Source organism: Tamandua tetradactyla, chromosome 2 (genome assembly GCF_023851605.1).
Source record: "Tamandua tetradactyla isolate mTamTet1 chromosome 2, mTamTet1.pri, whole genome shotgun sequence".
In the NCBI taxonomy this organism is placed as follows: Eukaryota; Metazoa; Chordata; class Mammalia; order Pilosa; family Myrmecophagidae; genus Tamandua; species Tamandua tetradactyla.
In genome coordinates this window covers 282,868-288,368 of record NC_135328.1, presented here as the reverse complement: position 1 = coordinate 288,368, position 5,501 = coordinate 282,868, and the positions used below count along the sequence as shown (strand labels likewise).

At 37.2% G+C, this 5,501-nt stretch overlaps 1 pseudogene; it reads right to left on the bottom strand.

Moving 5' to 3' along the window:
- Nucleotides 1-522: 522 nt before the first annotated feature.
- On the bottom strand, nt 523-1,185 carry LOC143655270 (olfactory receptor 4S2-like; annotated as a pseudogene).
- Between the last annotated feature and the right edge of the window lie 4,316 nt (nt 1,186-5,501).

The window sequence follows — 5,501 nt, the reverse complement described above, 5'->3', positions numbered from 1 at the left end:
TTCTCCAGACTCAGATATTTTCATCATTCATGTTAAATACTCCTTGAAGATAAAAATAAAGCATTTATTCACTAAAATCTTTCATGGTGATGGATTTGAGAAAGCCACAAGGTTGCTGGCAGCTGGTCTTTGGCAAGAAAGTATTGTTTGCTAATTGTTAATTTTGATAATTTTATAAGCTTCAAAACTGTAATAAGCTCCAACTGCTAATAACCTACTTTTTTATGCTATCTGCATTCAGCAGCCTAACAAACATGACTGGAAACTTTATATTAATGTTGACTGTAATGTGACACTTTATATTAATGTGTTATCTGATTTTACAGAGTGCAGGTAAAAGATTGGAGTCCAGTTAGCAGAAACACTACCTTATTTCTATAAACAATGGTATAATATATTTATTTTCTTCCCCAAACTCTGCAACGTTTGTATTATTGTTTTTCTTGTGCACCCAGGTTAACCAAGGGTGAGAAAATTTAAGGTCATCCAACTTAAAATATTGTTACTTCAAAATATTTGCTGTTAGCTTCTCAATAAAACCTTCTTCATTGCATTCTTTACTTCTGCATTTCTCAGTGTATAAATCAGGGGATTTAATATGGGCCTGATCATGGTGTGAAAGACAGCCACTATCTTACCCTCTGAAAAAGTAGTATCAGGGTGCATGTACATGAAAGTACAGGGACTGAAAGAGATGATGACCACACAAATGTGGGAGCTGCAGGTAGACAGAGCTTTGCACCTGCCCTCTGCTGACTGCTTTCTCAGGGACATCAAAGATAAGCAAGATAGCAAGGCTCACCAGAGTGATGGTCCCACTGTTGACTGTCATGACAACACCAACAATATACGTGTCACTCCAGGCAAGTTTCAGGACAGGTGGACATCACAAAAGTAGTAGTCAATCTCATTGGGTCCACAAAAGGGCAGCCGGACCACCAGAGCCACCTGGATAATGGAGTGTATAAACCCACCTATCCAGGTCCCCAGCAACATGTTATTGCATCTGTCCCAGTCCATGATGGTCGTATAGTGTAGGGGGTTGCAGATGGCCACATAACGATCATAGGCCATTAAGGTAAGAATGAAGATCTCAGTACAACCAAGGAAATGTACCCCACAGAATTGCGGCATACACCTCACATAGGAGATAGCTTTAGTCTTGGCTAACAGCTCAGCAATCATTGGGAGCTGTCACCAAGGAGTAACAAATGTTCACAAAATACAAAAAGTTGAGAAAAAACTACATGGGAGATTTGAAAAGTTTGCCAATGTAAACTGTGAGCATGATGAGGAGGTTTCCCAGGTAATAACTGTGTAGAAGAAATAAAACAGCACGAAACAAACTTTTGTGGCTGCTGGGCTCTGAGAAAAGCCCAAGAAAATGAACTTGGTTACATTGTTTATTTTTTCCATGGAAATAATCCATCAGGGAAAATTCCTAAGAGACAAATTATCTGAAAGAAAATCATGAAAGGATCAAAAGCATTATTTCTCATGCAGAAAACATAAATATTCAGAACAATTGATAATGGAAAATGTGTTCTTGCTGCTGCTCAACACAGATAGTCAAAGGATTTGAAGTGCAGATATTCTGGTCATCTTGTCTCCATACAAAAGGTAATTCCTTCACTTCACCTGAGGAAACAAAGTCCAGGGGGAAAAAGTGAATCCTCCCCATCACCCACCCAAGGCTCCCACCTCCATGAACTGTTTTTCCTTAACATTTATTTAGTTTATGTTCTGTATAAGACTCTTCACTTAATTTTGAAACAAATGTGTGTTTGGGGGTTTGGAAATATTTCTGAATCTGGAAAAGTTCACCTTTTGTTTGACACAGAAAACATATGCCCCCATTTTCCCTTCTGAACAGCCATGCCTCAGCAGTGCATTCATCAGTGGGACTTCTGCAGGTTCTCCTGCTGTGAAACTCAGATCTCTGTGACTGTCCAAGTAGGATATCTGATTTGATCTCAAGTTTTTACTGTTAGAAAGTGCTATAGTACAGTAAAAAGAGAATGAAAATTATACAAATCTGATTAACTGGGCTATAATCTTGGTTGAATAATTTACATTCATGGTGCTTTTATGTCCCCATTAGTCAAATGAGACAATTTTGATTTCACTATCATCTCTATCATTCTGAGTTATTTATATTGTGAAGTTATATCACTTGTCAGCATGTAATAGTCATAATTCTCATCACTATATAGAGATAAGATTAGGTAAAGCAATAAACAAAAGTAGCTGGAGAGAAAGCAAGAGCTGTTTGATTTGAAAGGTGGGCAAGTGAGGCCTCCATCTTCAAACGGTGATTTCTCCATCTTCAAATGGGTAAGGTTTGAGGACTTCTCAGCTTTGCTTTGTCTTGGTCTTTCAATCATTTGTGTGTCGACTTAAAGAAAGAAGGGAAAATCCTATCCTTTAACTTCACCACTCCTTCACTCCTCTTTCTAACCCTTCAAATTTTGTGTTATCTTACATTAATCTCTCAGTCTGAATGAATTAAATCTCTGCAAGCAGTCATCCCTAAGACATGATAAGAATAGGTTTCAGAAAATCCACAGGTGACATTTCAGGTACACTTGGTGGCATCCCTTGAGTGTGAGTGTCTGAGTGGAAATGGTTTATGGAATAGCTTTGATCAAAGGCAATTTCATGGTGAGTCCTCAAATCAACCATGATTCCTCTAATTTTACAATTGGCCATGGTTATACAGTTCCTTGGAAAATCGTTGGGAACTTTATTCATTCGTGGGCACATCTCCTTAGCATACCTGTCAGATGTCATGCCCACAGCTGTTACTGAGCTCTGAGCACTCAGTACCTCTTTGTAGCAGCCGCGTTGTCTGCAACTTCCACCTGTGAGGAACCGTGGCTGTGTGTCCTCAGCTCTATAAATTAGAGTGTCTGAAGCTACATGTGTGGCTTTTATAGTGCAATGAAAAATAATAATAACCATAATGATAACATAATGATAATTCATATTTAGAGCTCAAGCACATCCCTCTGCTTTTACATGCTGAATTCATTTTGGCTTTCTCTTCTAAATTAAAATTAAAACACTATTTCCCACTAAGAGGAAGCTTCATTTTTAAGGGAGCTCAAATCATAGCCACTTGACAACTGTAAATTTTGTTGTTTGAATTTCATGGTCCAGCAACTTAGTATTTGTGAACTGGTGAATTGTGACACCAGTGTCCACACCACAAGGTGCTAGAGCTGCTCTGTTTCCTCCTTGAATCAAGACCCAACTCAGATGACCCCTTCCTCCCCTTTCTGGCTTCCCAGATCTGGTGCTGCCTCACTTCCCTGTGAAATGATGAAGCTGTCGACTGGCATTGTCTCATCCACACGCAGCCTAGTCTATCTCATAGCCATGAATGGATACACTTTATTATCTCCTTAGCATCCTCTTAATAATTTTACCCTCCTCTCACTTCTGAGAATAGTTTCTAGCAAAGATACTACTTGTGCTCAAAATATTAGAGCAGCTAGAAGGAAGTACCTAAAATTGTGACACTGCAATGCACACCATACATTGAAGTTTGTTTTATAACTACTTATGATATTTATGATACTTTGAAATTTATCACTTTTCAGCAGATGTGCTACATTTCACAATAAAAAATGTTTAAAGAAAAAACAATGAGTGTAACTCCTGCAGCCAAAATAAAAGTCTTTTTTTTAATGTACACAACAAAACAAACAAAAATGTACATATTTATATATCAGTTTAATTAAATTCCCTTCTTCACATAATACTTCTCTGTAGATAAATGATCTTTTAGGACAAAAAAATCTCACCAGTATTTTTGAGGGCTTCAGAGTTTCCTTATTATGGTATCTCTTCCTATGATAATTTGAGAGCAACCGAGCAAAATAAAATAAGGAAAGCTGCCTACAGATTGGCTTTGTGAATAGTTAGTGCCAGAGAATCTCTTGCCCCACAAACTCAGGGGCTGGCAGGAGTCAGCCTCTGCTGGGGCTTGTTTCTCCTCCTTCTCACTGAGATTGGTCATTTCACAGGATCTTTGACAATAAATCTTGTTTTTTTTACTTCTGAAGGTCTATTTAAGGAGTCTAACGCAAATGATGGTGACCTTGGGGAGAGCATTTCCCCAGTCTCACTCCTCAGCCAGAAGCACATCATAGACCTAAATGAGCTCTAACCTCCTTTTGTCATTTCACTTCTTTTAAAAAAACAAAATTTTTTTTGGCCGAAATTGAAATCCAACCAATTCTTGCATTATAGACTTGAACACTAATCTAAAATGTTTCAATAAACATGATTTATGTGATTGCTTACATTCTGTATCTTACATATAAAGTTAAGGTAAAATCGCAACTTCTGTTTCGGGGAACTTGAGATGTGCAATTTATATTGTTTCACTCCTTTAAAAAGTTCTATTTGGTTGTAGATTTCCTCACGTCTTCATTTCTTCTTGCAGCCATCAATATTCTATTACATATATATGCACCACTGCCATTCTTCCATTGCAAATCATGAGTACTGCCACCATAAACATCAGTATGCAAATATCCATTTGTTTCCTTACTTTCAGTTCTTCCAAGTATATACCAAATAAAAGGAATGCAGGATTATGTAATCTCTCTATTTAGCCTCCCATGGAACCACCACACTGCCCTCCGGAGAAGTTGCACCATTCTACGTCCCTGCCAAGTGTGAACAGGTCTCTCTCTCCACATCTTCTCTAGTATGTGTGACTTCGTTTATTTTTTAAACACTTTTATTCAGATGCCATGAAATCCATCCAAAATAAACAATCATGAAATCCATCCAAAATAAACAATCAATTGTTCCCCATATAATCACATAGTTATGCATTCACCAACACAATCTATAGGAGAACATTTCCATTTCTTACATGAAGAAAGAAGAGGGAAAAAAGATTTAAAAAATTAAAAGGAGAAACAGCAACACCAACAAGAATCCTATACTCCACCCATATATCCCCTTCTCATTGACATTTAGCTTTGGAATACTGTCTTTGTTATAATTAATGGAAGAATATTACAAAGTTACCATTGAGTATAGACTCTAGTATTTATTGACTGTATTTTTCCATATGCCACCCAATTTTTAACACCTTGCAATGGTGTCATAAATTTGTTCTCTGTAATGTAAAAACTTTCTTATATTTATACATTTAATCACTTCCTTTGTCCACTCTAGTTTTCACTAATCTATATAGGACCATCTGTTATCCTCTTTCTTTCTGGTGCCATATATGCCCCTAACCTTCCTCTTTTCTACCATACTAGCACTCAGTTTTGTTCATTATACTTACAATAGTGTGTTATCATCACATAGTATTGTGCTATCCATATCTGGATCTTTACAACCAACCCTGTTGAATATTTTGATTCTTTCAATGTCAAAATGCTCAATCTTTACCCTGCTTTTATCTCCTGATAACCTGTGTTTTCAGTGTTAACTCCCAGAGTTTGCTCATTATAGTTAGTCCATACTGGTGAGAC